Source organism: Pseudoliparis swirei, chromosome 10 (genome assembly GCF_029220125.1).
Source record: "Pseudoliparis swirei isolate HS2019 ecotype Mariana Trench chromosome 10, NWPU_hadal_v1, whole genome shotgun sequence".
NCBI classification, from domain to species: Eukaryota; Metazoa; Chordata; class Actinopteri; order Perciformes; family Liparidae; genus Pseudoliparis; species Pseudoliparis swirei.
In genome coordinates, this window is record NC_079397.1 from 17,238,636 (window position 1) to 17,255,973 (window position 17,338).

At 44.5% G+C, this 17,338-nt stretch overlaps 1 pseudogene; it reads left to right on the forward strand.

Annotated features, from left to right (window-relative positions):
- The first annotated feature begins 2,196 nt into the window (after window positions 1–2,196).
- Window positions 2,197–7,526, forward strand: LOC130200915 (NXPE family member 3-like; annotated as a pseudogene).
- Window positions 7,527–17,338: the final 9,812 nt, after the last annotated feature.

The following is a 17,338-nucleotide window of genomic DNA, read 5'->3' on the forward strand; positions in this document are numbered from 1 at the left end:
CAAATGACCTCTTAATGGCAGCAGATAAAGGACTCCTCTCTGTCCTGGTCTTGTTAGACCTTAGTGCTGCATTCGACACCATTGACCATGACATCCTGTTACAGAGACTGGAGCAGTCGATTGGCATTTCAGGCACGGCACTAATTTGGTTTAAATCCTATTTATCAGATCGATCTCAGTTTGTATTTGTAAACGATGACGCCTCGATAACCACCAACGTTAATCACGGATTTCCACAAGGTTCTGTGCTTGGACCAATTTTATTGCTTCCTTTGGGCAATATTATCAGGAAACACTCCATAAACTTTCATTGTTATGCAGATGATACTCAACTATATTTATCGATAAAACCAGAGGAGAGCAACCAACTCGGTAAAATTCAAGCATGTCTTAAAGACATAAAAACATGGATGACCTGCAACTTCTTGATGTTAAACTCAGACAAAACCGAAGTAATTTTAATCGGCCCTGAGCACCTCAGAGATCAATTATCTGGTGATGTGGATTCTGTAGACGGCATTGCCCTGGCATCCAACACCACTGTAAAGAATCTTGGCGTTATCTTTGATCGACTTGTCCTTTAACTCCCACGTAAAGCAAATCTCAAGGACTGCATTCTTTCATCTACGTAATATTTCAAAATCAGGCACATCTTGTCTCAAAAGATGCAGAAAAATTGGTTCACGCGCTTGTTACTTGAGACTGGATTACTGCAACTCCTTATTATCAGGCTGCTCTAATAAATCTCTTAGGTCCCTCCAGTTGATCCAGAATGCTGCAGCTCGTGTTCTCAATAAAACTAAGAAAAGAGATCACATCACTCCTGCACTAGCTGCTCTGCACTGGCTCCCAGTAAAATCAAGAATCACTTTTAAAATTCTTCTCTTAACCTACAAAGCCTTGATTGGTGATGCTCCATCATATCTTAAGGAGCTTGTAGTACCATATTGCCCACTAGAGCTACGCTCACTAAATGCGGGACTACTTGTAGTTCCTAGAGTCTTAAAACGTAGAATGGGAGCCAGAGCCTTTAGTTATCAAGCTCCTCTTTTATGGAACCAGCTTCCAATTTCAGTCCGGGAGGCAGACACGGTCACCTCGTTTAAGAGTAGACTTAAGACCTTCCTCTTTGACAGAGCTTATAGTTAGGGCTGAATCAGGTTCACCTGGTCCAGCCCTTGATATGCTGCTATAGGCTTATAGCTGCCGGGGACGTTAGGATGCACTGAGTACCTATCTCCTCTTTTTCTCTCCTTAAGGATGAATTTTCATCTCTCAATCACACGTTACTAACTCTGCTTTCTGGCCGGAGTCCTTTTGACTTCACGTCTCATGGGGTCATCGGACCCTATGAGACGGCATAGATCCTATCTGCCTGATGGATCGTCTGGGTCGTGGAATTCCTGCTCCTGACTACGCCACTGTCCTGTTGAGACTCCGCCCACTGTTGAGACTCCGCCCACTCCTCCTCCCCACCGCCCTCTGCCTGATGGATCGTGGAGGTCTCCATCGTGGAATATGCCTACTATGAACTATTCATACACTCTGTCATATTCATTGAATGTATTTTAACTCAAAATCTGTCCTTCTGTACACATTACATCTATTGCATCTGTCCATCCTGGAGAGGGATCCTCCTCTGTTGCTCTCCTGCAGGTTTCTTCCCTTTTTTTCCCCCTGAAGGGTTATTTGGGAGTTTTTCCTGGTCCGATGTGAGGTTTTGGGGCAGGGATGTCTATGTGTACAGATTGTAAAGCACTCCGAGACAAATTTGTAATTTGTGAAATTGGGCTATACAAATAAACTGAATTGAATTGTGTTGTGTTGAAATGGCTCACTGATACTTTTAACCCAAGTTGTCTCCTTTAATGTGATGTACAACATCAATATATTTGCTCATGTTTATTATAATGGTATAGACAGTTTAAAACACAATATCAAAAATGCACCCAATTGGGTGCGTTGGGGCTTAAGAGAGCAGGCGTGATTGGATAATGTAGATGGAGACGTCACTCCTGGTTTAAACTGTTGCCGTCTCATCTTGGAGCTCAGGGTGGTCCCACCCTCTTGGCTCTGAGCATGTTCCAGCAGGGTGAGGAGGAAGAGGAGGAGAGGAGGGAAGAAGGTAGGGCTGGCATTGTCCAGCAGGGTGAGGAGGAGGAATAGGAGGAGAGGAGGGAAGAAGGTAGGGCTGGCATGGTCCAGCAGGGTGAGGAGGAGGAAGAGGAGGAGAGCGAGACAGTTGTCCGGGAGATAAAGGCCTTTCTCCGGAAGACCAATCAGGTGTAGCACGTGAAGGTGGAGGCCCACTTCCGGAGCAGAGACACGTTCTTCCTCTCTGCCTCCTTCTTCACGGCCAAAACGAAAGAGGAGCCTTCAGCGTTCTAGAGTTCTCCAGGCTGAAGGAGATCCTGTGTGAGCTCAGGAAGGAGCTGCTGGCTGAGGAAGAGGAGAAGAGGGCTTCAGCGAGCGGTGGAGCCGAGTGAGGAGGAAGAGCCTGGAGCCGGAGCCTCACAGCACTGGCGAGAGGAACTTCAGCTCCAGCAGCAAGACGAAGGGCAGGAAGTGCTTCCTGAGGACAGGAAGTGCTTCCTGCCCTCAGTGCATTTAGTTTTCATTTATTAAGAATATGAGCATCTTGGACGTTTTTCTTTTCAGGATTGGTGCTGCAGTTACGTTGATGTGTGTTAAAAGTAATTTGTTTTTGTTGTTGTGCAAAGCATAAAATAAAGGTTTTCTAAAAATAGAAATAAATAAATAATCTCTCTCTCTCTCTCTCTCTCTCTCTCTCTCTCTGTTCCAGACTAAAGCCAGCCCCCCCCTCCCCCCGAGAGTCTCCTCTCCCCACCACACGGCTTGCAGCTTCTGCTCCTTCCAGCCGCTGACCCCCCAGGACGCTCTGGAGGAGCACCTCCTCCTGGCCTCCTCCTCCTGGCCTGAAACTCCTCCTCTTCCAGCTCTGATCTCCTTGCAGCAGATGAGTGACGCGGCCCACAGCAGCTTCACCATCCTCCCGGGGAGGAGAGAGGGGCGGTGGCGTGTCGGGGATCAGCTGGAGGTCCTCATACAAACCTCTGACCACCAGGGTCGTCCCAGGAAGTCCGGGGGGGACTTCCTGCTCGCCCGGCTGCACAACAGGACGCTGGAAGCGGGTGTTGCCGGGCAGGTTGTGGATCACCTGAACGGCAGCTACTCGGCCGTCTTCTCTTTGCTCTGGGAAGGAGACGCTCAGGTGGAGGTGACGGAGACGATTTAATGTTCATGTGTTGCTGCTGCAGGTCAGGGGAGATATTTACATATTTTGTTGGGGCACATTTTTGCCCCACTGTCTGAACTCCAGAGGCATTTCAAAATAAATTGGGGCACTTTTTGAAACTTGTGAAATAACATTTAACCTTTGTTCAAAAATAATAAATATACTTATTTTGTTCTGGGGTGGCAAAGTTTGGACCCAAGCGCAGCAGGAAGGGTTTCTCAAAAACAAGGTTATTTACTAGGATCGAGCAGGAACAGAGACAACGACGATCAGACAACGAACAAGCAGAAAGACACCGACTAAATACACTGGGAACGAGACACAGGTGGAGACAATCAGGATTGAAACAGACAAGCACAGGGAAGAAGAGCAGGGGAACAGAGGAAACGAGACAGGGACTTCAAAATAAAACAGGAAACACTGCATATCCTAACATATTTAGGCTTACATGAGCAATTATCAAAAAAATGGCAATAATAAGATTATTAGTCAATAATAAGACTACTAGGCATTAATAAGACTATTAGGCATTAATAAGACTATTAGGCAATAATAAGACTATTGGACAATAATAAGACTATTAGGCAGTAGTCTACAGATTCAAAGTGTTTTGTTAGATTTTTTTAAACAAAAAAACAACATAAAACATAAAACAGACAATCATATTCAATGTTATTCTTATTTCTTTGCGGATATTTATTATACATTTCTTTAAACAATTATTAACAATTATAACTTATTTCTAGTCTAGACATTCAAAGTATTTTTTTGAGATTTTATAAATCAGACTCATATTCAATTTATTATTTATTTATGGTTATTTCTTGTTATTACATATATTAATTTGGTATATTTAATAAGGGACAGTGCACATTAATAAAAATATTGATGTTAATAGTTTGACTGAAGTTTCCAATGAAGGCCCACACATATTGGGGAAATATGACACAGTAGCTAAAGTTATAAGCGTAACTTAAAATAAACAACAACCTCTACATACTCCTTGGTGTTAGAAGCAAGGCTCGGTTATTGTGTTGGTTGTGTAGGTTGTGAGTTGGTCAGCTGTTCACGCTAAAATGAGCAGATTACATGAAATCAGACAAATATAATGGATAGAAAACCCTCTAGGGTTCATCGTGGGACGTCAATGTGGTGCAGAACTTCAAGACATGCGTCTTCATAAATGTGACAGAATGTGGAGCTTCAAGTCTGATTCACGTTATCTGGCTTGATTGATGTGAGTGAACTCTGGTTTATCCAATCAGGTGACTCTGGTCCACCCTAGTGAGGCCATCTCAGTGCTGAAACGGCTGTCCAGAGAAGAGCCGGACAGGATTTACTTCAGGAGCCTCTTCCGCTCAGGCGCTCTCTCTGAAACCACCGTCTGTAACGTCTGCCTCCGGCCAATCGGGCCGATGTGCAACTACACGGACCTCCGGACGGGGGAGCCGTGGTTCTGCTACAAGCCAAAGAACCTGAGCTGTGATGCCAGGATCAACCACGCGATGGGAGTACACGACCCACGAATCAAGGCCCAGGAGGTGAAGCTCTTCCAAAGGTGAGGGGCGAAGAGGCATGTGTTGACCCTGAAGAGCTTTAAAAATGTAAGGATCAAACAAATAGTTGACCCATTGACCCATTGACTCATTGACCCATTGGCCCATTGATCCATTGGCCCATTGACTCATTGACTCATTGACCCATTGACCCATTGTACCATTGACCCATTGAACCATTGGCCCATTGACCCATTGATCCATTGGCCCATTGATCCATTGACTCATTGACCCATTGACCCATTGTACCATTGACCCATTGGCCCATTGATCCATTGACCCATTGGCCCATTGACCCATTGATCCATTGGCCCATTGACTCATTGACCCATTGTACCATTGACCCATTGAACCATTGGCCCATTGACCCATTGATCCATTGGCCCATTGATCCATTGACTCATTGACTCATTGACCCATTGACCCATTGTACCATTGACCCATTGACCCATTGAACCATTGGCCCATTGGTCCATTGACCCATTGAACCATTGGCCCATTGACCCATTGGCCCATTGACCCATTGAACCATTGGCCCACTTACCCATTGACACATTGAACCATTGGCCCATTGGACCATTGGTCCATTGATCCATTGGTTGATTGTTCCATTGATCCATTGACCCATTGGCCCAGTGTTCCATTGACTCATTGACCCATTATCCCATTGACCCATTTAACCATTGAACCATTGACCCATTGATCAATTGGCTCATTGAACCATTGACCCATTGGCGTATTGAACCATTGAGTCATTGACCCATTGGCTCATTGACCCATTGGCCCATTGATCCATTGTTTCTATGAAGGTAACATACATTCCCAGTACGGTTAATTGGTTAATCAGCTTTCCAGCATAAAGCAGCTGCCTGTTGCGTCTGATCAAATGTATGTTCTTAATGTTGTCGTGTATTTCTGAGATATGTTGTCTGTGCTTTTCCTCAGAGGTCTTAACTTGAAAGTCTTCATTCGGACTTCTGGACCTTCTAATGTCACCGTGTTGCCACAGAAAGAAGGTAAAGCACAGACTCACAAATGCTCGCAGAACGATTCATAAATACATTCAGTGCACACATAAATAAATTACGATTTGCTTTTGGATCGCACTGCATTTGTGAATCTTTGTGTTTGCATTTGTGAGTCTTTGTGTTTGCATTTGTGAGTCTCTCTGTGTGCATTTTCAATTATTGAGACTGATCTGACTCCACATCGATGTCCAAGTGTCCTTGAGCAAGACACAGAAACCCCCGGGCGCTTCACTTGCAGACCACTGCTCCTTAATAAATAAGGATGGGTCAAATGTAGAGAATAACTTTTATTTCTATCTCGATGAATTTGTTGTGGTTCACTCATACGTACGAAGAAAGGTAAGAAAGCTCAAGAAAAAGCATACCTCATTCTTCCGAGCAGCATTCTTCTGAAGAGAGATGAACAGTAATCAGTCCAATTTGGAAAAGAGTGCTGGGATTATGGAGCATGAGGCTAACTGTTTAGAATGTGGCTTCAGCTTTTAACAGTGTTCCTCGTCTCTCAGGAGTAAGAGATAGAACACAATAATCCTTAGTCTTATATAGCGCTTCTCTTAGTACCCAAAGTCGCTTTACAAAGTCCAGAGTCCAGTCGTCATACATACACACAGTCATACGGGTGGTGGTAAGCTACATCAGTAGCCACAGCTGCCCTGGGGCAGACTGACAGAAGCTAGGGTTAGGGTTAGTACCTTGGTTTTGGTCTTTTCATGGGACAAACCCACCTGTATTCTTTTACCTCCCTCTCAGGTCAACTGATGGTGAAGAGCAGCACCATGACATCTGGACCTTCTGGTTATTACTACGGGGGTTTGTGGCGAGCGCTAAGTGGCCCCCCAGTTCGCCAGTTCAACCAGTCTTCCATCGCTGCGTGTCTGAAGGGCAAGGCGGTCCACATCTATGGAGACTCCACCATCAGGCAGTGGTTTCACTTCCTCAAGGCGGCCCTACCAGGTAGCCGATCCTCACGGATGTCATGCAACCGTTTGGTTTTGTTCCCACAAAGCTAAACGTGTTCCCCCTGTCATACTTTCAGATCTCAAGGAGTTTGACCTGAACAGCCCAAAACAAGCTGGACCGTACATCTTATTGGACTATGGACACAACATCCTGGTGAAGTACCGCTTCCACGGCCCTCCCATCCGGATCGGCTCCATCTTAACCAGCCAACTTCATTACATCGCCAATGAGCTAGATGACTTAATCGGAGGCCCTGAAACAGTCGTAGCTTTTTGCATCTGGGCTCACTTCCCCTCTTTCCCCATGGAGATCTACATCCGGCGGCTGCAGAGCATCCATAGGCGGGGTGCGGTTGCTGAACAGGGCTCCGGACACGCTGGTCGCCATCCGGACCGGGAACCCCAAAATTTTGACACTTTCCGTGTCGATAAGCAACAGCGACTGGGTCTCGCTGCAGTGCGACAAGGTGCTCAGAGCCGTGTTCAGAGGACTGAACGTTCATCTGATCGATGCCTGGGAGATGAGCCTGGCCCACCACCTGCCGCATAACCTCCACCCGCCACCTCCTATCATTGAGAACATGGTAAACCAGCTCTTGTCCTATGTATGTCCCCAGAAGGACGGCTAAATGTTTGTCTCTTGGGGAGTTGAATGTGATGTCGGCACACGTTGAGTTCAAGAAATACTCTCAAGCTCTGTAATAAATATGCAAATAACATAAATCCATCCTCCGCACTTCTTAAGCACACTACTTACCGCTGTATATCTCTGTAATAGGTTTGTGGATGTCACATGTGGTTTCCCCCCCCAAGCACCTAAGGATGAGCACACAAGGATGATATTTGGTAATATCTTTTATTCCACTGCAGACTGCCTCTGCTCTGCTCCCTCGTGCCTCCACCCCTATGCCACCTCATATAGGGCAGAGACGCCATCAGCTGATCCTCCCAGCTGAGGCCAATTAGGCCTCCCCGCATCTGCAGGGGCTCATTAACGCCTCCAAACAGACTCTAGGTCAGCTACTGGATTGAAAAGAGCAAAATCTCCAAGGAGAGAAGTTGCCAGGAAGCTTTGGATGTTGTGAGACGACAGCGCCACTTCCTGTTGTATCGGTGTCCCGACTCGGACTCAGTCCAAGTCAATGGATTCAAGATGGCCGACTAATAGGATCGATCCCGGCTGCAGACACGCCAACGTTAGGAGGGAGAGGAGAGGAGGGGAGACAGGGCTAAGATAAGGAAGGAAAGTAAACATAAGGAACTAGAACGGGCACTCGTAGAGCGATACCTTCGCATATCACAAGATTGGGCATTGAATTATGAACATTTTGGCATTAGTTGCATGCCAATTGGACAAAAATGTATCGTGCTATGGTAAAAAAAAGATGTTGACCTTTCCATGACCTTGACCTTGACCTTTGACCCGATTGATCCCAAAATCTAATCAAATGGTCCCCGGATAATAACCAATCATCCCACCAAATTCCATGTGATTCAAGAAGATTTGACCTGTTCATGACCTTTGACCTTGACCTTTGACCCGATCGATCCCAAAATCGAATCAACTGGTCCCCGGATAATAAACAATCATCCCACCAAATTTCATGCGATTCGGTTCAATACTTTTTAAGTTCTGTGAACGATTTTGACCTGTTCATGACCTTTGACCTTGACCTTTGACCCGATCGATCCCAAAATCTAATCAACTGGTCCCCGGATAATAAACAATCATCCCACCAAATTTCATGCGATTCGGTTCAATACTTTTTAGTTTGCGAATAACACGATACAAATAAATAAATAAATAAATAAATAAATACACGGCGATCAAAACATAACCTTCCGGCATTTTCAATGCGAAGGTAATAAAGAGGGAGACGTTTGATGGCAAGGACAGGAAGGAGTAGAGAAGAGAAGATGGAGACGACGGGATGAATGCAGTTGAAGGGTTTTGATGAGTGTGAGCAAAGTCACGTACGCCATCTCCTTCTTTCCCTGGCTGCATCTCCTCCTTCCCCTCCTCTCTCCTTTCCTTCGCCCCATCGACATGAATAACCACGAGGGTGAAACCAAGGCGGATTCCACTGGTGGGGAGAGAGCTCCGTAGTGAGAGTGTGTGCGAGTTTGTGTATGTGTGTGAGGGTGTGTATGTGAGTGTTAGTGTTAGTGTGTGTGTGTGTGTGTGTGTGTCAGTGTTCTGGAAGGATTTCCCAGCATAACTCACGTTCACAATGAGTCACTCAGACTCAGGTGATGGAAGAGAAGTTTTCCTCTCTTGTTTTATGAATGGCAGTGAAGGAAACGAGCGCCCCCTGCAGGAAAGAGAGTGTAAGAGCAGATCTGGTGATCTGATGGTGCCGGTTTGGGGGGGGGGGGGGGGGGGAATACAAACCTGTCACACAACACTTCACAGAGAAAAAAAGTGAAGAAACCTCCAGGAGAGCAACAGAGGAGGATCCCTCTCCAGGATGGACAGAACAATAGATGTCATGTGACCAGAAGGACAATAGATGTCATGTGACCAGATGAACAATAGATGTCATGTGACCAGATGAACAATAGATGTCATGTGACTAGATGAACAATAGATGTCATGTGACCAGATGAACAATAGATGTCATGTGACCAGATGAACAATATATGTCATGTGACTAGATGAACAATAGATGTCATGTGACCAGATGAACAATAGATGTCATGTGACCAGATGAACAATGGATGTCACGTGACCAGATGAACAATAGATGTCATGTGACCAGATGAACAATAGATGTCATGTGACCAGATGAACAATAGATGTCATGTGACCAGATGAACAATAGATGTCATGTGACTAGATGAACAATAGATGTCATGTGACCAGATGAACAATAGATGTCATGTGACTAGATGAACAATAGATGTCATGAGACCAGATGAACAATAGATGTCATGTGACCAGATGAACAATAGATGTCATGTGACCAGATGAACAATAGATGTCATGTGACCAGATGAACAATATATGTCATGTGACTAGATGAACAATAGATGTCATGTGACCAGATGAACAATAGATGTCATGTGACTAGATGAACAATATATGTCATGAGACCAGGTGAACAATAGATGTCATGTGACCAGATGAACAATAGATGTCATGTGACCAGATGAACAATATATGTCATGTGACCAGATGAACAATAGATGTCATGTGACCAGATGAACAATAGATGTCATGTGACTAGATGAACAATATATGTCATGTGACTAGATGAACAATAGATGTCATGAGACCAGATTAACAATAGATGTCATGTGACCAGATGAACAATAGATGTCATGTGACTAGATGAACAATAGATGTCATGTGACCAGATGAACAATAGATGTCATGTGACTAGATGAACAATAGATGTCATGTGACTAGATGAACAATAGATGTCATGAGACCAGATGAACAATAGATGTCATGTGACTAGATGAACAATAGATGTCATGTGACCAGATGAACAATAGATGTCATGTGACCAGAAGGAATCATTTCAGAGTAACAACACATTCAATGAGAGTGTATGAAAAGTTGGTAGTCGGCATGGACCACGATCCAGACCTCTATGATCCAGACCTCCACGATCCAGACCTCCACAATCCAGACCTCTATGATCCAGACCTCTATGATCCAGACCTCTATGATCCAGACCTCCACGATCCAGACCTCCATGATCCAGACCTCCACGATCCAGACCTCCATGATCCAGACCTCCATGATCCAGACCTCCACGATCCAGACCTCCATGATCCAGACCTCCACGATCCAGACCTCCATGATCCAGACCTCCATGATCCAGACCTCCACGATCCAGACCTCCATGATCCAGACCTCCACGATCGAGACCTCCACGATCCAGACCTCTATGATCCAGACCTCCACGATCCAGACCTCCATGATCCAGACCTCCACGATCCAGACCTCCATGATCCAGACCTCCATGATCCAGACCTCCATGATCCAGACCTCCATGATCCAGACCTCCACGATCCAGACCTCCATGATCCAGACCTCCACGATCCAGAACTCCATGATCCAGACCTCCACGATCCAGACCTCCATGATCCAGACCTCCACGATCCAGACCTCTATGATCCAGACCTCCACGATCCAGACCTCTATGATCCAGACCTCCATGATCCAGACCTCCACGATCCATCAGGCAGATGGAGGTAGAGAGGGGGAGTGGGCGGGGCATCAGGAGGGCCATGACATCAGACCCAGTCAGGTCCAATGGACCCTCAGAGACATGAAGTCACAAGGACTCAGGAGAGGAAGCAGAGTTAATAATGTGTGATGGAGAGATGAAAATTCATCCATAAGGAGAGAAGAGAGAAGGTAGGAGCTCAGTGTATCCTAAGCGTCCATAAGGAGAGGAGAGAGGAGCTCAGTGTATCCTAAGCGTCCATAAGGAGAGAGGAGAGGAGAGAGGAGCTCAGTGTCTCCTAAGCGTCCATAAGGAGAGAGGAGAGAGGAGCTCAGTGTCTCCTAAGCGTCCATAAGGAGAGAGGAGAGAGGAGCTCAGTGTATCCTAAGCGTCCTTAAGGAGAGAGGAGAGGAGAGAGGAGCTCAGTGTCTCCTAAACGTCCATAGGGAGAGAGGAGAGGAGAGAGGAGCTCAGTGTATCCTAAGCGTCCTTAAGGAGAGAGGAGAGGAGAGAGCAGCTCAGTGTATCCTAAACGTCCATAAGGAGAGAGGAGAGGAGAGAGGAGCTCAGTGTATCCTAAACGTCCATAAGGAGAGAGGAGAGGAGAGAGGAGCTCAGTGTATCCTAAGCGTCCTTAATGGGAGAGGAGAGAGGAGCTCAGTGTATCCTAAGCATCCATAAGGAGAGAGGAGAGGAGAGAGGAGCTCAGTGTCTCCTAAGCGTCCATAAGGAGAGAGGAGAGGAGAGAGGAGCTCAGTGTATCCTAGCGTCCATAAGGAGAGAGGAGAGGAGATAGGAGCTCAGTGTATCCTAGCGTCCATAAGGAGAGAGGAGTGAGGAGCTCAGTGTATCCTAAGCGTCCATAAGGAGAGAGGAGAGAGGAGCTCAGTGTATCCTAAGCGTCCATAAGGAGAGAGGAGAGGATAGAGGAGCTCAGTGTATCCTAAGCATCCATAAGGAGAGAGGACAGGAGAGAGGAGCTCAGTGTATCCTAAGCGTCTATAAGGAGAGAGGAGAGAGGAGCTCAGTGTCTCCTAAGCGTCCATAAGGAGAGAGGAGAGAGGAGCTCAGTGTATCCTAAGTGTCCATAAGGAGAGAGGAGAGAGGAGCTCAGTGTCTCCTAAGCGTCCATAAGGAGAGAGGAGAGGAGAGAGGAGCTCAGTGTATCCTAAGCGTCCATAAGGAGAGAGGAGCTCAGTGTATCCTAAGCTTCCATAAGGAGAGAGGAGAGGAGAGAAGAGCTCAGTGTCTCCTAGCGTCCATAAGGAGAGAGGAGAGGAGATAGGAGCTCAGTGTATCCTAGCGTCCATAAGGAGAGAGGAGAGGAGAGAGGAGCTCAGTGTATCCTAAGCGTCCATAAGGAGAGAGGAGAGGAGAGAGGAGCTCAGTGTATCCTAAGCATCCATAAGGAGAGAGGAGGAGAGAGGAGCTCAGTGTATCCTAAGTGTCCATAAGGAGAGAGGAGCTCAGTGTCTCCTAGGCGTCCATAAGGAGAGAGGAGAGGAGATAGGAGCTCAGTGTATCCTAAGCGTCCATAAGGAGAGAGGAGAGGAGATAGGAGCTCAGTGTATCCTAGCGTCCATAAGGAGAGAGGAGAGGAGAGAGGAGCTCAGTGTATCCTAAGCGTCCATAAGGAGAGAGGAGAGGAGAGAGGAGCTCAGTGTATCCTAAGCATCCATAAGGAGAGAGGAGAGAGGAGCTCAGTGTCTCCTAAGCGTCCATAAGGAGAGAGGAGAGGAGAGAGGAGCTCAGTGTCTCCTAAGCGTCCATAAGGAGAGAGGAGAGGAGAGGAGCTCAGTGTCTCCTAAGCGTCCATAAGGAGAGAGGAGAGGAGCTCAGTGTCTCCTCTCGTCCCCCTCAGCCTCTCAGCCTATAGCAGCGTCTCTAGTCTGGACCAGGTGGACCTGGTTCTGGTCTCACTATAAGACATCAAGAGGAACGTCTTCAGTCTCCATGAGGGGGCGGAGTCTGTCTCCAGGACTGAAGGTGAAGCTGGTTCATAAAAGAGGAGGAGCTTGGTACCTGAAGGCTCTGGCTCCCATTCTACTTTTAAGACTCTAGGAACCACAAGTAGCCCAGCTTCGTGAGGCAGCCCTCTAGTGGGGCAATATGGTACTACACTATTAGTGACACTACACTTATTTAGCCTCATATTATACTGGTAACATGTCCACTCTGTTACTGATACAAGACATTTTTCTAGCTTTGGATTAATCTCTTAGACCATTAAATAATTTACACACATCGTTATGAACTGATGGAGCCCATTCTTCTAGACTTATATTAGCGTTTATTTACATAATGAATGATGTAAAAAGGGGGATTATTAATATTTATCTGAATTATTGAATTGGACTGTCCTGTCCAGGTCCCTTCAAACCTCAGAATAAACAACACGTAGCAGCTGAAGTATTTGCCTGATAAGAAATATTATGTCTGCCTCTCAAAGTTGACATGGGAACAGGAGTAAAACGACACCGTGTCAGAGAAGCTACGTTTATTATCACTAGGAAGATGAAGTGTTTGGGTAACCTCTGGGCTGGTTAACGAGTTGTATGGGTTAATTATAAAGGACTGCATTGTCTGAATGGAAAGAATGCGTCATGTCAAACATATAGAGGCCACGCTGTCTTCTGATTGGTCGTTGAACCGATGACGGAAATGAAGTTGACAGGATTAAGTTTGATCCTTAACACTGAGAGCCGAGGGAGGATCTCAAGGAATAACCTTCAGCACAACAAGGTGTTCATTTATTTATTTTATATATATATATATATCAGTTTTAATCCAGTACCAGAGTAAGAGCTGCACTGAAGCTGAAGGTGAAGACTTACCTGATCATGAAGGTCCATCCATGGAGAAGAGGAAGGCTCTTTGCCATCGTCCTCCTTCTGGCTGTCTTCGTCTTCGCGCTCTGCTTCATGGACGTCCTGGAGGTAGAGCACTCGGTTTTAATGTTTTATAGTATTCAGCTTTTTTTGGATATGGCTTTGAAATGTGTGCCAGAGTTCTTCATTGAATAGAATAATTAGAATTTACATTCAATTGTTTTTTCTCTCAGTCCAGCGACTTGACTTGCTGACAGCAGCAGATCCTGTAAAATAAAAAGCTGGCAGTATTCTATTCTTCATAATAAATATAATAATATATCTTATATTTACCAAGCACCGGACTTTCTGGATTGTGTTATCTCCGTTCTTATTTGCTTTTATCTATTGTTGTTGTTGTAATTTTAGTTATTTTTATTGTGTCGCTTCCAGGATGTTTTAATCGTGACGTAAAGCGTCTTTGAGAACAACGAAAAGCGTCAGAAAAATGTTGTACATTATTATGTATATTTATCCATTTGGGAAATTCTCTGCATTTGACCCATCCTCAGATATTAAGGAGCAGTGTGTGTGTGTGTGTGTGTGTGTGTGTGTGAAAACTCTCTCAGATTTGAGCAAAACTTGGATTTCATTCAACAAAACCTTGAAAGCACACACACAACATGTTTCTACTTTAACATTCACTTTCTTGCCTTGTGTAAAAACACAAAAGTATTGTAAAAGTTTTCCCCCCCATTAGTCTGTTGCTATAATTAAATAATATTAAAATCATGGCCCTTTTACTTTATTGTGTTTATTTATTGTGACAGCTGTATATTGTTTGACACCATCTCTCTCTGACAGTTTCAGCCTAAAGTCAATGCCCCATCTTCAACCATATTGTTATAATCATATGTTACCTGTAGTTGGCAGAAGGACACGGGCACCTCTGACCTGTATGATCAGTTTTACGGGTTACTTTCAAAGCACTGCAGAGACTGAATGTAATGAAATTGAACTGAACACGACACTTGAATGTCTAGCTGTGAACATTGTTTTATCGCCAAAGATGAATTTTAATATTGTTGTACTGTACAATCCACCATCTTATGATGTTTCATTTTATGATGATCTCGACAAACTTTTTAAATACATAAATGCTCGTACAGAATCAATTTTTCTGGGTGATTTTAATATTAACTGGTTAGAGAAAAAAAGTAGAACGAACTTAAAGAGACTGGTGTCAAAACACAGTCTCCAGCAGATGGTGAAAGGCCCAACGAGGATTACACGAACAAGTAAAACCTTGATAGATTTAATAATCACAAATAAACCCCAGCGAATTATTAGAACATATAACCTACTCACAGGACTTTCTGATCATAATATGACCATGGTCGTCCGAAAACTCACTAAACAACGTCTCCCAAAATTTACAAATGAAAGAAAATCCGGGAACCAGGGCATTCCCAAAACCAATCATATACAAATTGAAGATCACTTACACAAATTAGACTGGGATAATGTGCTACAGACCAATGAGCTAGAAAATTGTTGTAATTCCTGACACAAAATCTGATAAACCTGGTTGGGAAATACACAAAGACATTCAAAGATACGCAGCGAAAAGTCTCCTACTTTGGCTGAATAATAACATACTACAGCTCATGAAACAGAGAGACTATGCTTTGAAAAATCATTACTTACTAAAACTAATACGGATCTTCTCATTTTAAAGGATTGAGAAATAGAGTAGTCAGAACTGCGTAAAGCAAAAACAACTTATTACATGCAACTGATTGAGGAAGCGGAAGGGAACAGCGCATCACTCTGGAAGCACCTCAACAGCCTCACTAAACACAAGCCAAGGCAACAAAAAACTATAACAGAACTGAAAGTGAATGGGGACACCAGCACTAACTACTTAGAAATTGCAAATGAACTCAACAACTTCTTTATTCAGTCAGTGGAAGAGCTTGCTAAGAACTTTGAACCGGTAACCTTACAGGGATCAAAGGCTAAACCAAAATCCTTCCAAATTAAGGAGGTAAGTCAGGAAATAATATGCAAAGTCATTCACACATTAAAAGAATCTAAGGCTAAGGACGTGTCTGGGTTGGACACCGCCTTCATTAAAACTCACTGCTCATCCCTGGTTAAACCTATAACACATCTAGTAAATCTCCATTAGAGCAGGCAGATTCCCACAAAGCTGGAAACAAGCCATTATCACCCCAATTTTTAAAACAGGTGCAAAGGACCAAGCAGGTAACTATAGGCCCATCTCAATACTACCTGCTCTCTCCAAAATCCTGGAAAAGATCATAAAAGATCAATTAGTTGACTACCTTGAAAGCAATAACATGATCCACCCCAAACAATTTGGATTTAGACGAGGATTCTCAACAGAAATAGCTAACTGCTACCTAACCGAGAACATTAAGAGACATTTAGACAGGGGTAATGTGGTGGGAGCTGTGTTCATAGACCTCAAAAAGGCCTTTGACACAGTGAACCACAATATACTCCTGAACAAACTAACCAACTTCAACTTCTCTGAACATGCAATTGGCTGGTTTGCATCTTACTTAGCGCACAGGCAGCAACGTGTCAAAATAAACAACAAACTCTCAACGACACAACAAGCCACTATGGGTGTTCCACAGGGCTCCATCTTGGGGCCTCTGCTGTTCAGTCTATACATAAACGATTTCCCAACATGCTGTCAATCCGCAAACTGTCAAATGTACGCTGACGACAGTTATATATGCCTCAGCTAAGACACCAGGTGCAGCAGCAGAGACCCTGACCAAGGAGATGGAGGGAGTATCCCAATGGCTCAAAGATAACCATCTCACACTAAACATCAAAAAGACTTTCTCCATGTGCTTCTCTATAAGAGGGAAATCTAAATGCCCCATCAAAATAGACCAAGAAGCCATAGAAGAAGTTAGTGAATTCAAATTTTTAGGGGTTGTCTTAGATTCACAACGTAACTTCAAAAAACACATTAACAAACTCTGCAAGACCGTCCGGACGAATCTGAACTGTTTCAGAATCATAAGACATCACATACCAGTCAAGGCAGCCGTGCTGTACTTTCACGCAATGATTCTTTCTCATATATCTTACTGTATTACTGTATGGGGCCAAGCCTCCCAGACAACAGTTAAACCAGTCACATCATTATACAAACAGGCACTGAAAATAATGGACCAGAAACCAATAACCACACATCACTGTTTAATTTTACATAAATACAAGCTTTTAAGTTTCGACAGCTTCATTAAGTTTTCCTTTCTAAAACTCATCTTTAGATGTGCAAACAACATAGCACCTTCTGTACTCTGTCTTAGTGTGACAAAACGTGCACCAGGAGAGTGGCCACTAGGGGAACAGTGGGTGGCAACTGCACAGCAGAGATGCGCAAAACCACTTTCGGTCAGTCATGTTTCTCAACAAAAGGGACCCGATTCTGGAACGACTTACCAACGGAACTAAAAACACAAACTGAACTGAAAACATTTAATAGCAAGGTAAAACTCTGGCTAAAA